The sequence below is a fragment of the Amia ocellicauda genome, chromosome 7, assembly GCF_036373705.1.
Source record: "Amia ocellicauda isolate fAmiCal2 chromosome 7, fAmiCal2.hap1, whole genome shotgun sequence".
Taxonomy (NCBI): Eukaryota; Metazoa; Chordata; class Actinopteri; order Amiiformes; family Amiidae; genus Amia; species Amia ocellicauda.
Window position 1 is genome coordinate 29,953,656 of NC_089856.1, and position 18,175 is coordinate 29,971,830.

Genomic DNA, 18,175 nt, shown 5'->3' on the forward strand with positions numbered 1-18,175 from the left:
TATATACACTAGGTGGCACTACCTTTACACTAAACCTGCATCTATGCTTTCCACAGAGCAAGTGTGTGTGGCATGTGTGTCGAGTAGCCTCAAGATAAACAGGCAGTGACCTCTGCAGAAATTGGGAAATTGGATTATTCCCTGTCCTTGTTTTGTGAGTGCAGGTGAATGGTGTGTGTCTGTTGGCCGCATGGACAGCAGCTGCAAAAGAAAGAAAGAGAACTGTGTCTAATTGTCAGCCATTTCAAACAGCATCTATATTTGTATTAGTTCCTTGCTGGTTTTGTGAAGCACTTTGATGTATATTACAGTACAAATGTGAATTACAGTACATAAATGCAAGTAGCGACGCTTGATGAATGACAAAGAAGAACGAATGGAAGGAAGATAAACAAAGAAGGAACAAAATGCAAATGTGGACCATGCACATTTTTTGCATAGCTGACAGGAACGATTGAGGCGAGAGTGCAGTAGAGAGATGATCGAGGCTCATTTCCATTCTCCCTGTCCCTGGATTTGACAGGGCGTGAGGGTGGCTTCTCTTGCTGACTTTTTAAATCAGTCTGCTGTGTGCTTTTCTTTTTCTTTTTTTTTTTCTGCACCAGCTCCAGCAAAGGTTAAAGCTCTTAACATTGACATCCCATTGTTTTCTGTGTGCACTGGGGCTGCGGAGACCAGGCCCAACACAAGATGGCACTGTGAACTCGCAAAGTGCGGCAGGCAGGGCGGCTACATTTCAAAAGGGCGCTCCTGTCATTTTATTCTGATATATTTCAAAAGAAGAAGAAGAAAAGAAAACAAACATCAGTTGAGCATGTCTTAAACTTTTACCCTGTGAGCTGCATCCTTGATCAGAAGATACCGAATCAGTCAAAGCAACTTCACAGCGCCAGCCTTCGTGTTCAGAGGAGCAGCTGTGTTTCTGAATTGTATGTGTTTCTAAATTGGATACCCAAGACCCACAATGCAGCTGATGAGATGGAGATGTTACTCGCTTACCCAATTAATCTGCAGGAGACATTTCAGGTGCACCACGTTTAGAAAGCCTGAATAATCACAGTAAAGACTTCAGGATTAGGATGGCATAGTGCCACACGATCTTTAGTGACCACAATCACCCTGGACCTTAATTTAATACCTCATCTACAACAAAAAAACACTGAACCCAGTGACAGACCCTGGGATCCCAGTACAGCGAGCAGGCGCCTCTGGAGCCCAAGTTCACTCTCTCTGCCCTTCACGGCCCCTGTGGCATACTGACATCTCTACCATCTGCCCCTGCCCCCTGGCACCCTGTTGTCATGGTGATACAGGGAACATGAAGTTTTTTCTGCGTGAACGGACTGTGTCACAGGAACATCCAGTCTCCCCAAGTTAAAGCAAACGTGGACAGATGCACCTCTGTGTGTGTTTTTGTGTACAATAGAGATGGTCTTCAATCTGTTTAGGATGCAGTACTCAGCTAACAATGTTCCAACTAATTTCTCCCAGCTCAGATTTATTTTTATGCTCCCTGCACCCCATCATACAAAAAAAACAATACATTGAAAATGTGTTTTTCTATTTCTTAATAGCAAGTCGCAAAAACTGTGCACAGTGCTTTCAAGGTCTGCACTCCCCACTGTATACTTTCCAATAATCACTTTTTAATTTTAGTGTACAGATCCTTGCAATTGATTACACATAAATTAACTGACTGCAACATTTAATGTGAACTCCAAAGATATGAAATCAAAGCCGCGCATCATGAAAAGGGCACATGAGCCGTTTGTTTTTCAGTGCTACACCAGTCCACAGCAGTACCTACATAAGAGACAGAGATGGAGATGGAGAGAAAGTAACAGAGAGAGAGTGAGAGTGAAAGGCAGATATCTGTAATAATAAAAGAAGGTAAAGGATTCTATCTGCAGGCCAAGTTTCATCTGTGCTCATAGTAGAGAGTAACAATATAGAAAATACTCCACAAGGCGCAGGCCACATCTCACTGCCAACAGTAACCACAGATAACTCACCGACCAAAACGGTAGTATGGCATCCGTTGCCCACAAGTGGATATGTAACAAAAAATGTATCAGATGTATAGAACTCCAAAATTGGAACATGCATTTACAATAGAGTGTGTGGTTAGTTTTGTTGTGTATACATTTCAGCATAAATTACATTGTGGTTAAGGTCAGTAGCAAGTTGTGTTATATGGGTGAAAATGTTATACATGGGGGGGAAAGGTTGTATAAAGCATTCTGATGTCAGAACCATGTATTAGAGACATCGGATTTGAAAGCCCCTAATGCTCTCCAGACACAGGCTGACACTCACACTGACTGATCGGATCTCCCCACAGAAAGATAAAACCCAACTAACGCAAGCCCTCTGAATACCAAAGACGCTGCGAAAAAAAACCTGTCTAATTAAAATGCTTAAATGGGAAACCGCTTTGTGTTTTGCGTCACATTGTTGGTTTAGGATTCTGTTTATTGTATATTGCCTTAACATATTAAAGATGGCATCCCAAAGAGTAGCTGAGGCACCATCTAAAGACGTGGAGCCAGAAGACCTATGTTTAGCTCTCTGTTTCTCTCTCCTGGCCTCTATAGATGGAATAGAAAATCATTATGGATTTTTACCTATCACATTTTGTATGCATTTAATAACCTATAACATTTATGTACTTATAGTCTGCAATGAAAAGAGATGTGGATATAACTGTAGAGCTGCAGGAACAGTGTAGTGCTGTGCCGACAGCAGTGACAGACTATTGTGCCCAGATTCGGAGAGAAATATCTGCCAGGGACACCGAGTCCTCATGCAAGAAGCAATTATGTTGTACGGCTGTGAGCAGCCCCTGAATGGAACTTTTCAGAGACAATAGGACAGCAACTTTGAAATGCATGTGTTAAAGAAGGAATTCCTCCAGCGTATAGTGACTTATCAGAGTCTAGGGAAAGGCGTTTGTAAGTTTAATGTTAAACTCATAATTTGAAACTGATAGGCATGTTGTTGTCTTGGCATCTCAGTAATAAAGTGAGGATTTTTCAAATAACTTGTAACCATTTATTTTTCATTTTAATTAGTCAGGAATTCATGTTTAATGCATCCTTGGTAGTCTGTTATCGGCAAGTTATTTTGTTGCTGAATTCTAATGAGCGGTTGACCCTGATGCATACTTTTCATGGAATGCAACACTCTGATAGGCTAAGGATGACGGGAGAATAAATTAATGTTCACGCCGTCCTCACTAATCAGGGAAAACCATACCCTTTTCCTGGCTTACCTTTTTTTCTTTGAAATCCTCCTAGATTATGCCTGGTGTCTGTCATTAACAGGTGGATAAAGTACTGGAGTTTATCTTCTATTAGCAGTACCGCTAGCTGTAGCCCTGCTCAGCACATTTCGCGGCACCAGAGACTTAAAGGGAACAGGAGGAATTTTGTGGGACAGTCTGAGTCCTGCTATCTCAGCTCTCACATTCATCTCTCCCTTGGCTCTCCAGACATGTCCACCTAATCTTGCTTTCCTGACACCCATGCTAAATTCGTGATTGAAATGAGCTCTGTGCCAATCGTAACTGTCCAGGTATAGGGCATGGCGAGTGAAGAAGACTCTGCTGATCAGATTACAGACCTCATTCCAGGCTTCCTTACCGGGAGGAGGTTCCTGCACTCACGGAGATCAAACACGGCCACACTGCAGCGAATGGAAATATTTCTTGAAAAATCTGATTGTTGATGAATACAACAAAAAGAAGCAGATTGGTTCTTTAGTATTATAAAGGGGGTGCAGGTAGGCATATAATTTTGAAATCCATTTCTAATTAGTAACTCCTCAAAAACTCTTTGCCTTACCCCTGAGCCCTTTGAGATGAGAGAATCAAGTTAATCCTGATCTTGCCAGTTTCTGAGAACTTTCATCAGTTCTTCAAAACTCAAGCGAATAAGGAATGAGCAGTGTGTTAATTTGCGCTATCGGTCCAACCAGGCAATCTTTTATGAATGTAGTAATTTAAGCATGAAAGTGATGTTTTAGTAATAGACAAGTTTTTTCTTTTATTCCCCAAAAGATTTAAAATGATATGCCAGCGCGTAATATAAGTATTTGCTAATGATGTTTCCTCAAAAGGAACCTGTGATGCTTTGGCCTGTTTCTTTCATTACTTGTGGGTGTGCACCGTTTCCTGGTGCATCGATTTCCATTGATCTCTGTGGTTTCTTTCTGATTCACCCCACTAGTCAGTCCCAGAGGTGCCCTATGAGACTCAGGTCAGGACTAGGAGCAGACCATGAAATGGTTGGATCTCTTTGAACCACTGTGTTGCCCTCCCAGCTCTGTAAAAAGTTGCATGATCATGTTAGCAGAGGTACTGTCTTTCCCTGTAAAAGTCTCTCAATGCTGCTAGTACACTGTTATGTGAAATATCTCGGTATGTCCCAGTGGTCATGATTTGCATAGAAAAAAAAATACAAACACAAACAAAAACTACCTTGCACATGGCCTCTGGTGTAATTGATTGCTGGTGGAGGGAGCCTTATTAAATTACGTCTGGTAACATATTGTAAATTCTCAGCTTGAAGTGTCTGTTCATTTCGACAGCAGAATATTTCTCACCCTAGACTGTATGTGTCAGTGTGTGTTGCCCCAGGCTGTAGGAATCTGTCCTGGGACTGGGCAGAGCAGCAGGAGTAAGGGCGAAGGATTCGGATGCCTTTAACTGTTGCAGTGAATAGACATAATACATTGTTAATAAACCATTAGACACAGATAAGCCCTGCTGTTCTGGGGGAAATCACGCTGTTTACATCTCTAAATCTCTCTATCTTCTGTTAAACCTACTTCAGGACACTGCCTTTGACATGGAGGGCTGTGCTGTAAAAGAGCTGGGAGATTTAAACTGTTTTATTTTTTCCTTTTTATTTTTTATATGGTTATATAAAACAAGCTGTAAAATGAATCAAGGTTCTAAGGCAAGAAAGAGAAACATTCCTATTCAATTAAAATATTTGAAATAAGTGCTTAAAAGAAAGGAAAGAGGGATGTAAAGATTGTTTAATTGGCTTCAAAAAACAACAAACACACAAGCTGCTGCAGTTTCGTCGCTGGTGGGGGAGGAAATGAGGCTGCAGAAGCAGTGAAGCTGGAGACATTTAAACCTACAAGGTGCGAGAAGGAAAGTGATGACAGGAAGGGAAACTTTTCTTGTTTAGACATTGATTTAACTGAAAATCTCAAAACTGATCTTTTGCACAAATGTCCCGTGGTCTCAGTGTGCAGAGGGGAAAGTCGATGCAGTTTATTGCCCGTACTGCTCCTGCTGCACGCTTCATAAACCAAGGGCAGCCGGAGTCTGCGAAAAGCATGTGGAACTGGAAAGTCTGTGGCAGCCCTATCACGGCAAAATACAAACCTTTCTGGATTTTGATTTATTTCATCCTTCATTGACTGTCAGCTCTCCTACTTCCCACCCATAGACCTCTCACCCTGATGATGACATCAGGCAACCAGCTGAGCCAAGATCATTGTCAGCCCTCTCTGGAGCCCGTTGATGGGAGAGGGTGAGCCCATGTGATCAGGACGGATATTTCTATGGTTGGACAGGTGCCTGTTTTTAACACCATTGCCTGCCAGACAGACAGGCCTGAGCGCTTGGCAGAAGGGAGCTGTGTAATAGAGAAGAAGAAATAAAACTATTGCAGAGTTTTTCCTTTTTTTCCAATTAGCCCCTATAAGGGTTGCCTGGGGAAGGAGACGGAGGCTCACATCTTTAGTGAGTGCCCCTCCGCCCACAGGGTCTGGCTCCTGTTTTCTCCGTTCCTCCACAGGTTCGCCGTTCCTGCGCGGGCGACCGCCCAGCAGATCCTATACGGTCCAGCCAAGGGAATCTCTTCATCTACCTTGAGGTGCTGGTGGCGTGTCGTCTGCGCAGTGAAGCAGGCACTGTGGGAGGGACGGAACATCTGTTTGTTCAATAAGCAGGAGCTGGACCCGATCGTCATCGCGCGGAGGGGCATGGTGTTTGTAAAAGACTACGTCAATCTGGAGGTCCATCAGAGGGGCAAGGAGGAAGCCTATAAGAACTGGCGCATACAAGATCTGGGGGAGCTCAGGATCCCATGATGGGACCCACCTCCGGGGACGGTTAGTTCCCCCTGCTGGAGCCCGAGTCCAAGATCTTTTAAAGATTTTACGGATGACTGTTTTAAAAAGATTAAAAAAAAAACGAATCTTAATTGTTTTTAAAGATTTAGTTGATTTTAAATCACATTGTTTAGGGCTTTTTTGGTATAGTTTTGTTATATTTTGTTGTCAAATACATTGACCGTTTTGGGTTTAATTTAAAATGCATTAGACTTTTTTTGTTTGTTTTTTATTTTTACTTTTTAATTATTTCTTTAATTTGTTTAATACATTTTCAGTTATTTTCAATGTATTTGACTCTTTTTTTGGTGTGCAGTTTTTGCTTTTATCACGTTTGTTTTGTTGATTTGAGCACATTTATTTTAAAAGTTAATTGTTTTAGTTTTGTTAAAATCACAAAGATTTTAAAATTTTTAAGTGATTTTAAGCATTGGTATTTTAATGTTTTTAATCATAAGTATTAAAAATTGAATTGTTTTTATTCATGCAATGTAAAATACTCAACCCAATAAACAGTATTTTTTTCCAATTATTTTTTGAAAACGTGAATTTCGGTTCCAAGAGTGGGATAGTATGTTTATTTCTCCCATTTAATAAATGAGAGCTATTTAAGAAAGAAAGTTAAAAAAGAAAAGAAAAGTGAAATCACAAAGGGTTGTACAAGAAGCAGGCTGCTGCCAACTTTTCATTTCTTCATTTCTGTAATTCCAAAGATTTAGTTTCAGACTTTGATTTGAAAATTTGAGATGATGGGGGGGAGTCTTGGCCTTTCCTTGATGATTCACATAAATAAGAATAAAGACCATTGTCAGCATTTTCATTTGGCTCTGATTAAACCATTCCACAGATTATTTCCAGTCCTCCACTCCTGTGACGGTGACGGGGACTTCCCTGTGGTAGTGCGTGATAGTCTTCCAATAGAAAATTCTGGCCTGAATACTCCACACATGTAAAAAAAAAAAAAATTGTTACATTATTCTTGAAACAAATCCATCCGGAATCATGCCGAAATCCTGAAGGATTTTGGAGTACAAACCCTCAGGAATTCAGAAATCTCTCATTTTAAGTGTAAATAAGGAGAGCTGCAGGATATTTGCAGAAATACCCAAGGATTATGGTCCTGCAGTTCTGGAGAAATATCTATAGGTATATATATATATATATATATATATATATATATATATATATATATATATATATATATATATATATTTTTTTCCATAAGTTGTTCCTTCTTCCCTGTCTCCCTTGTTTTCTGACAAATATGCCTTGTTCAGTGTTTGGGCTGTGAGTTAGCAGGAAGGTGCTGATGTGAAGGGAGACAGTAACATTTTGAGCATTGCATAAATGTCTAATAAATCAACATTTGTGAATGAAAAGTAAAGCCTAACAAGTAAGTATCAAGACTCACCTCACCATCTGCCGTTGAAGGTTATTGAGGAAGGTTTATGTAGCTATTGACCTATTAGGCTTTCATTTATGATTCCAAATGAAGCATTTCTAAATCTTCTTTGGAAGGATGAAAGAATATATTGTAGCACAAATCAGACAGATGTTGCTTTTTGTATGTGAATCCACTGCAGTGCTTTACATGCAATGTGTGCTGTCATTTTATATGCAGGCAAGAGAGGCCCTCTCACACATGAAGTGCACAGTGACAGGATGCTAGTTAGCAGACAGCATCACCTGTTCAAGGGAAGCAACACTGTAAAGGAGGAGATGGGTAAGTATTGTAATTGACTACACAACTGTAGGGACATTGAATATCAATATGATATGAATTTTATGCTTCTCATTTATAGAAAAGCAACCATCTAAATTGTTAGCAGAAGACACTAACATTGCTTAGTTAGGGAATGGCAGTGCAACAAATATAGACTGTGTTCTTGTGCCAAAGTCATATATGCTCTCAGTTTCCTGTTAACATGGAAAACTCTTAAATCAAGGGCAGCGTTGAGTGAACACAACCTCGTCTACATGTCAAAAATTGGGAAGCCAAAAATGGACCTGGCTGGGCTCTCCACTGTTTGACAGCGGTAGTGTTGGGCCAATGCAGGCTGGTCTTTTGACCCAGGGAGTGGTGCTGAGGTGCTCTCACAGTGGTTGTGCTTCAGGGGCCGGCGGGGTCCACGGGGGCCTAGATAGATGCTGATAGGGTTGCTTTCCATCCTTTTGAATTACACTCCTTCCTCCCTCCTTGGAAAGAACAACATGTGCCCCCCTGGGTGGACCGCCCAACATGGACAAAGCGCCCTCTCCTCCTGACACCGTCCCCCTATCACAAGCTGCAGCTTGATCCCAGCTGACCCCAGGAAGCACTCTTTCTTCTGCAACTTTCCACCATCTCGTAAAACATCATCATTCGGTGTCCAGGACAAGAGTTGTCAACTTTACACCATCTCCAGTTTCATTTTGGTCGCTCTCTGTGTCTCATTCTTCTCCACCAGAGAGAATGAAGCTCTGACTTATGAGAGGCCATATTTAACAAGGAGAAGGCTCATTTATGCACCACAGTTTAAAATCAGTAGGAATTCAAGCTTACATTTAGCAGAACCTGTATTTGTTATATACATATATATATGTAAATTTTCAAAAACATTAATACAATACTTTATATGTATTAAATGTTAATTGGAAAATATGGAATTGTAGTTTAATTGAATAATGTCTTGTTTAATTATCACAATATTGCCATTAATTTACTCTCCATGAAAAGTGTTTTTTCCCCCAAAAAAGTTTATATATACAGTGTATGGAACATTCAATATGCGTCCCAATGAAACTTCAGCCCTGATCTATTTATGACCGGAACACTGGCTTAATTACACACTGACCGAGGATTCTTTCAGAATGGAATATTCCACATGAGCGCGAATGGAAAATCCAGGATGCGTATAAATAAAATACAGATAATCTGAGGGACCCTGCATTGAGAATGTGAATGGTTGTGATAACTGTTTGAGAAACATATAATTTGAGCACAGTAAAGATGCGAGTCAGTAAGCATCACCTTAATGGATTTCAGTTTTTCATATTCCTAGTGGTTTTTGTTCTGACAGTGCGCGCAGCAGCATATTTTACTGTTCAATTGGAGAACTCAATAAATCCGATACATGAAAGGCAGTGTTAGTAATTGTTAAGTTAAGGGTTTTGACAGGGTTCTCCCAAGCCAAAGTACATCTCTTCCTTTTCCTAACCTCTTCCACATTTAATTTACAATCTGGTGAGTGTGCTGTGATTCCATTCACCGTGGCCAAACCCACCTCCTCTGTCTGCTTTCCAGCACTGCTAGCAAAAAATCTTTATTTGGAGAATGTCAAGACTTACATATCTTTGTTGTGTGTGTGTGTGCATCTCTCCCTTTGTGTGTGTTTGTGTTTAGCTGCCATGTAAAAACAGTTCCTTCTGATGTGATCTAGGCAGAGGTTACAGCCAATCAAAATAAGGACGAACTATGCCTTGATCTGCAGAATCACAACAGTACTACTTTGTCAATTCATCTTTTTCCCCCCTTTTGTTTTCCATTACTCAAGGACATTGAACTTTTTGCAACAGTAAATCTATACTTCATTATAGGCAATGTATGCCACGGTCTTCTGTGCACGTGTGCTAGTGCAATGTGGAAAGTGTAACAGACTGACAGCATTAGACACTGAAGATCAAACACTATGTAGACATATGGTGTACAGTGCCGAGCAGCATGCAGCTCTATCAGATTTTAAGGCAGCATTGGGTCTGACCTCAGAGGGAATAACGCCTGCTGTTGGAGCAGACCTTGCAATTTACATAATACTACTTTTGCAGAGCCTTGATGGAATCTGAATGTACTGATACCGCTGACATCAACAGTGACACAGAACCCCCAGAACTGGGTGATTACAGTGGCCTGGCAGGCTACAGCAATGAACAGATGAGCAAGACAAAGGAGAGAGAGATGCAGGAAAAAATAATAGAGAGCAGGAAGAAAAAAGTACAGTATGTTCTGGTTTCAGAATGCAGGGGGAAAAAAGCCCCATGATCTCCCCTTGCATATTGGACATCTATCCAAGTGTGCTTTGAAAAGGCAGGCTGATTTTTTTTTTTTTTTTTTTTTTTTTTTTTCTTCAAGGTCTGGGACTGGACTTGAAATGCAAATTGAAGCAGCCTTGCACTGCACTGGTCAGGGTTTCAGAGAGCCTTGTTCCATATGATGTCTGCCATGTACCATGCACATGAGGTTTCTCACAACACAACATGTGCGATTCCCTCAACTGACAAGGCGCATTAGTCTTAACTGGAAACACAAGCAGGGAGCAACTACCTGAGGGTACTGACAATTAACCTCTGCCTCTGGTTCTCTGAGCTGTAATCTGCTGGCACTGAGGATGACTGGAGCAAGGTGGTGTTCTGCAGTGGGGGATGCAGTTGGCATAGACATCAATAGAGGACTGCGAGTATTTGGCCAGAGCCTCAATAGGAGCGATGTGCTTAGTTGGCACAGACCTCAGTGCTGATAATGAAATGATCTCTTTGCAATTGCCTCAATGATACAATCAGGGGAAATTGTTATAGGAAAAATACTAGTCAGTGCTTGGGGATATTTCATTGATGATATAATAATAATAGTAGCATAATAATAATAATAATAATAATAATAATAATAATAATAATAATAATATCCTTCTCAACCACAGACAAAAGCAGTTTTTCTCCAGTATCACCAAAGAGACTTGGCACAAAGCACGAATGTCTCGACTTTCTTTTTCTTTGTTCCTGTAAAGCCGTTGTTGGAGGGAGAAACTGCCTCGGTGAACCACACTTTCTTGAACTAATAAGTATTATCCGAAAATGTGGATATTGAGGCCATAATATCAGTGTCCCAGCATCGTCCTAAATGAAAAGTAATTATATTGCTCTCATCTTTCACATGTGAAAAGCAATACAAAAAGTGTTTTTCCTCCTTTTTCCCAATGTCTAGGACATAAGAAAATCTGTATTACCAAAAGTATTGGGACAAGAGACAGCTGTTCTGCCTTGAATTGGGTTTAGGCCCTCTCTTGGCCTAAATGCCTGCTACAATACCCCTCAGCAGGGCAGTTTTCTTATGTACAAAGTAGAGGAAAATCTCTGAAACCTCTCTCTGATTCACCATTGCAGTAAATACCTGAGGTGTTCTATGGGATAAAGCTGGCAGTTATTGAAAAATATCAATTTACTTTGTCTACCGTGTATACACCGATCAGCCATAACATTATGAACACTGACAGGAGAAGTGAATAACACTGATAATCTTGTTATCATGGCACCTGTCAGTGGGTGGGATATATTAGGCAGCAAGTGAACATTTTGCCCTCAAAGTTGATGTGTTAGAAGCAGGAAAAATAGGCAAGCGTAAAGATCTGAGTGACTTTGACAAGGGCCAAATTGTGATGGCTAGACAACTGGGTCAGGGCATCTCCAAAACTGCAGCTCTTGTGGGGTGTTCCCGGTCTGCAGTGGTCAGTACCTATCAAAAGTGGTCCAAGGAAGGAAAAGCGCTGAACCGGCGACAGGGTCATGGGCGGCCAAGGCTCATTGATGCACGAGGGGAGCGAAGGTTGGCCCGTGTGGTCCGATCCAACAGACGAGCTACTGTAGCTCAAATTGCTGAAAAAGTTAATGCTGGTTCTGATAGAAAGGTGTCAGAACACACAGTGCATCGCAGTTTGTTGTGTATGGGGCTGCGTAGCTGCAGACCAGTCAGGATGCCCATGCTGACTCCTGTCCACTGATGAAAGCGCCTACAATGGGCACGTGAGCATCAGAACTTGACCACGGAGCAATGGAAGAAGGTGGCCTGGTCTGATGAATCACGAGTTCAAGGTGTTGGCCTCCAAATTCCACACATCTCAATCCAATCGAGCATCTGTGGGATGTGCTGGACAAACAAGTCTGATCCATGGAGGCCCCACCTCGCAACTTACAGGACTTAAAGGATCTGCTGCTAACGTCTTGGTGCCAGATACCACAGCTCACCTTACTCTAGTGGAGTCCATGCCTCGATGGGTCAGGGCTGTTTTGGCGGCAAAAGGGGGACCTACACAATATTAGGCAGGTGGTCATAATGTTATGGCTGATTGGTGTAATTTTAAAAACATTTCAAACAAACAAAATACGTTTTTCTCCGAGGCATCCAGGCATCGCCTCTGCATACGTCTTAAAACTGGGCACTAACCAAAAAAAATTGTCACGATAAACAATACTGCAAAAAAACTGAAAATGTTTTAATGCCCAAATGAGCGAGTTCAGTTTTATGTGATGGTATCTCACATGCTTGGGAATGACTGCCTTCTCTGAAGCAGCAAAGCAAATCTCCGAGCAGCCCTGCTCGACCGATAAGGAAAGCCAATGTGCACGTCCCTCTGTGAGAGTATATTTATGAACAGAAACGGAGAGGACACTGCATGCGAATAATTGAGAACCTCCATTAAGATGGTGAAATTGCCTATTTATCTCAAGGCAATATACATCTTCCCCGCAAAGAAAAACAACCATAAAATGTTCATCCAGGGCAGAACTTTATTTGTGCCATAAAGTTGTCTGCAGGCACAGCAATGAAGCAATTACATTTCTTGTAGGAGAGGCTCTGGGTGACAGTGATTATGAATTAATTTTGCGATTCTAATGAAACCAAAAACCGACTCCAGTGTCCTGGGAGCCTTGGGTAGCGACGGCCTCCCCGGAGCTACGTGGTGGGAGCTGGAGTCTGGTTTTTCTGAGGGTCTCCTGTTACTCCCCCTGCCAACCAGCCAGTCAGGACAGCATCCAAGTCTCCACACGGAGGGCTGCTGCTTTCAAACTCTGCTCCTTTTTCTCATTTGTTAGACTAATTATTGTTATGGTTAGTTTGCTTTTTGGCAGTCGGGGGTTCAGTGACATTCTAGCTATTATGTCTAAAGCACTTGTCAAAACAGAGGTGGAAGCCCAATGGCTCAAGAGGGGCCTGTTAGCACGGGTGGGCAGCGGCTGGTGCTCTGACAGCGTCTGACAGCTCCGGTTGTCAGAGAACGGCCACATCAGGAAACAGCATTTTCTCAGAAAGCCCTCCCTGCCAAGCTAATGCACGGTCAGGTCTTTTGATCTGGCCGACCGCTCTCTCTATCGCTGCTCTCTGTAGCCACGGTCTCTCTGTGTTTGTTGGAGATCTTGTGTTTTTTCAAGTGTCTTCCATTGAAATTGTGACAGAAATTAAAATCTGATGTTAATTGTTTCGCTGCAGATAAGGCTTTTATTAAGTTTTGAAAAATGTCTACCCCTGTGATTGAGCGAGAGGGAGTCGGCTGTTGTAGGACAGTTTGCTGGGCTATCTGCCAGACAGTCATAAGTTCAGATCCAGTCTGGAGATAGCAGAGTTTGAATCAAGGCTTGCAGTTACTTTTCCAGAGACTGGAGCTGGCCCCGTGCTTCTCTCACTGGCATGCTGTTCTTGTCCAAATTAAAGGCCTGTCATTGCTACAGCACGCAGTGCACTTGGAGGAGAATCAAAGTACTTGAAGAAAAAAAAAAGTGTGAATTTCTTCAATTTTAAGTTGTATGTTTTCAATATTTTAAAAAGGAAAGGTTTAGATGGTGTGACAGAGTGTTTGCAGTTAAGGGATGATGTCACAACCGCAAAAAGCAGTCCTTCAGCCCTGTTCGATTCAACTAATGTATTTTTCCTCTTTGTTGTTTTTCTGTATTTATTTTTCTCTGTATTTTTCTTATTGATTTATGAAGTGTAACACTGTGCAGGGCGTGGGATTTGTGAGCCCGGGGATTGAGGTTAAAAGTAGCAGACAGATCCAACAATCTCCGCAACAGGCGGAGGGTAGGATGCAGGAGTGAAGTCTTGACAAAGCCTGTAGGAAAAATAAACACCTAGAGTCTGTAGCACAATCAAAAAGATATTGCTTTTGTAATGTAAATCCACTAAACTGCTTTTCTTCAACTCAACTCAACTTCAGTTAGAGTTGAGCTCTTGGGCCTTGGGCCACCAATCGCCATACCAAGTAGAACAGTGCAGTCAAACACATTCGGCAGGCGGTCTGATAGTTGGGTGGAAGTAGTGGTCAGTTGTGATTTTGTTGTCAGGGTCCAGTCTAGGGTCAGTATTCAAAAGTGTGTTCTCAGTAGGAAGTAGGTCACAACCAGGTAATCGCAAGATACAGCAATTTCTTTGTTCTCCTAACTCCCTCTGCGCATTTCCCCTCAGGTACACTGCCCTAGGCATTGTGGGTGTTGGTCTTTTATAAGGAACCTATCATTAGCGCCCACAGGTGTGTGACTTGGCTGGGCTGTCAGGTGTCTGTGGGGATTCCATATCCTGGCCTTGGCAGTGGGATTGCACCACTAGGGGGTGTGTATGTAGTAGCCTTCATGTATTATGCCACGCAGAGTGTCAGAGCTGCCCCGCGCAGTGTCACAGAAGTCAAAGGGGTTTGTAGTGTTGCTGCCAGTTCAAATCCTTTCAAAGGAAAAGTTCAAAGAAGTTTTTTTTTGTACCCTGTAAAATCTCTCTTATAGGGAAACAGATTACTGAACATCTTTCCACTCTGTAATGTTACTTACCCCTGCATTTTAATAGTCTTCTTTCTGCTTTTGTATTTTTTAAAGCCCTGCCATAGTTCAATTCTCTTCACCAAATACAAAGTGGAATTACACAATTTTTTCCACAATTTCCATGCCTATGGTATAAACTTATACCACATGCATAAGTGTTTGTCTGCTCTTTCTTATGCTTAGGATTGTGTCCAGGCTGCTCATTGTAATGAATGCCAAGGCCTTGTAAAGGCAATGCACTTTTCATTAACAAGAGGATGTTAAAAATAGAGCATGGATTATGCAAGTTGGGCAGGGTGCTGTGCGGTGCAGGGGGTCAGTGTTGCCTGGGGCCACTCACTAGAGACCCAGGAAGTGAGTCAAACTGCCTGAGGGCATTACAGTGAAACTGCACTCAAGGTAACTTCACAAGCCCTGGTTTGAATGGGATCAATGTCTGCTCCATTAAACCCTGTAATCTCTGCTCTGAAGCGTATGGCAGACATGCATCCTCATGGTGGACGACTGTGGAGCAGGGAAACGTTGCTTTGAGTTTCTCAGACTGCAGAGCTTGCCTCTGGCTATACACACTGCATTGGCCCCTCATCCACCCCTAACTGTGGAACATCTATAGTGGTCAGGGCCTGCAGGCTGTTTATGTATAAACATTGAGAGTTTTACAATAACTGCTAACTAGACTCCTGAGAGAGAAATAAGCCATTTCCCATTATTAACTATCTGTCATGTCATGTGTCAGTCTGATTTAACCACCCGCCCCCCCACAGCAAGATTCCCAGCAACCTCCTTGAGTGACAGGCATCAATCTACAATAATTGTGTCATTGTGGCACCACTGTAGCCCATATGGATTCCAAGCAGGTGCACCTCATCACAGCACCAAATAACCAACACATCAACACAAGGAATCCTGTTGACAAAAAAAGCATGTCTCTAGAAACACATTGGCTGCCCACCCCAGACCGTGTATTTGTCTCACTCTCTTCTTTCTGAGGAGCTCTTGGAAACTGAGTAAAGTTGAAGAAACAAACAAACAAAAATCCCAATTTCTGAACTGATGCCAACTAGAAGACACAGCATTAATGAAATCTATATATTGTCTAGAGCCCACTGTGTCTCAGAGTCCAGTCACACACTAACAACATAATTACACTGCTTCTCTCCAACAAACAGTCCTCTTTACGACCCTTAAGAGCAAGGGAAAATAATTAAATTCCTACCCGTACCAAATTATTGCTGGTCCTATCATTATTACAACTTTACTACAGTAAATAGTAGAGTGTGGTAAAGTCCAGTACAAGCACAACAAGGTTCATTCAGTCAAACAAAAGCTTGGTAGAATGGAGTGCAGTGAATCAAAGCATCATGAAACCCCTGTAAATATGTTGTTAAACTGGATTGATAATACTTTCCCATAAAACTCTCCAACACAGATTTACCCGGCTATAAATGTGCCTTCAGAGTATTCTATGCTAATGAAAGTTTTAGAGTAAAAGATACTTAAGGAATATTAACAGATACATTTGTGTCTATATCTGTATATCTAGCTCTTACCTATTTGTCTGTGTATAAAGAATACTTAGTATAGTAAGCACTGTCTTCACAAATCCTCTCTGATTCTCTCGGTAAACTCCTCTCCCATTGACGTTGACTTTGGGGATGCTTCTCTGCAGACGGGGTGGGGGTATGCTTTACAAAAGGCACCTGTGATTCTTGAGCTGCAGTTGGGAGTTTCCTGTGAGAGAAAAGAAGGATTTTCTTTGCTTGTGAAGAAACTGCAAACACCTCTGTGATGTTTTTTTTTTATTTTCTGAATTGGAAAGCAGACTGCTAAGTTCGAAGGAACTGAAAAAAAAACTAAAAAACTTTAAGTGCAAGAATGTTTGGCCCAGAGGAGAGCCTGGCTGTGGGTTTAATGGATATTTATACATCTATATTCCGAACGGGATCCCTTACCTTCTCTAACCACCCTCCCCTCTCCACTCTCCTCTCATAAGGGATTGATAAAGCTGGGAGTGCTTTATTTTACCCTTTTATCGTTCTGAGCTATTTATTTTAAGCTGTTTATAGTGCCATGTGTCAGACACTCGGTTAAAGTGCCTTTAAACATGTTGATTTAGCGGAACATTTACATGAAACCGGGGAAAATCTTTATCCTGCCCCCCTGTCCTCTGTCTCTCGATTTCTCTTTTTAACCAATTCCATATTGTGAATTTAAAATTGATGTATAAAGCAACAAAAGCAAGCTCTCCCATGTTAACCCGGAGTGAGGAGCCCACGAAGAGGTTTTGGCCAGTTGCCAGTCCATTAACAGCTGGTAATTGGCTGTGCAATGTTGTCTTGCAGAATATATTTGATTCTTCGTTTTTTTCTCCTTTTCCCATTTAAATCCTGCTAAGATGTGCTGTATAATATATATGGAACTTGACTTGAGTACAGATATTGGCAATCCGTGCAGCCTGCCGCAGAATGCTAATTGCAAATGTTTACAGTGTGGTTAAGATATTGGACGCGCTTCCTCTGACAACGAGGGACACACATTTAAATTCTTATGATGTTTATTCCAATTTTTGGTTTCTCCCCCCCCGACGCTTTCATTTCACATTTTCATTTTTATCGAGTAACAACAAAAGAAACCAAACAAAAACAGACATAAAAAAAAGTTAATGGAAATAATTAGGAAAGTTTATTTATTTATTTTAGCTGTGTACATTCCTCTGTGTCTGTCCTTGTATGTGTCTGCATGTTTTCTTTTAATAATATTTTTTTTAAGTATTAAATATGATTCTAAAACAAGGGGGGCATTACTCAGCCTGGCAGAGGTATTTATTGCTTCTCAATAGAGAATCAGCAAAGCCAGTGTTGGTGTAGGGGGGGGGGCAAGGCCAGACAATGGCTCATTGAGAGTTGCCATGTCACCTTTCCCTTCACACTCCCCATGCGCAGCGAGGTGTTGATAGGAGTGATGTGTAGCCATTGTTGTGCCATGAATGAGAGGAAAGCATGGAGTCGCTCTCTCTCTATCCTCCTTGCCCAGCTCTCACTGGCCCAGACAATATGTCAGCCTGATCAAAGCTTGGCTTCCCTATCTGTTATTGTGAATATTATTACTCTCATGTTTTTATTTCCATTTCTGCCAGTGCCAGTCTCACGCCAGAGCCTGGGCAGTATAATAAGGTGACCCGTGTTCACACTAACCTCTGGACTTGTGAACCGGACTGACTCACTGACTGCCTGCCACTTTTCCTCCCCTTGGGGGTTGTGTAATAATGCACTGTCAGGGGTGTTGAGGAGTACGGCACTGGTCAGGGCTCCTTCTCCTACTTAAAGGACTGATGATATGAGTGTGACTACAATTAGTGTTTAGGTAGGAGAGGATCATGTAGAATCATTATAGTATTTAAACATGCAAAAGGCAATCTGAGTTTTTGTTTAATGTGGGCCAGACAACTATGACTTGGGCCTCAAGGAAAATGCTGTGAATGCATTCTGCA

General features: G+C 41.8%; 1 long non-coding RNA gene across 1 annotated transcript in view; it reads left to right on the forward strand.

Moving 5' to 3' along the window:
- LOC136754074 (uncharacterized) overlaps positions 1-18,175 on the forward strand; it is a 50,395-nt gene that overhangs the window by 3,255 nt on the left and 28,965 nt on the right. Inside the window, exon 2 of the long non-coding RNA XR_010817523.1 lies at positions 7,751-7,852. This is a non-coding gene — a long non-coding RNA (uncharacterized LOC136754074). The remainder of the gene's footprint in view (positions 1-7,750; positions 7,853-18,175) is intronic.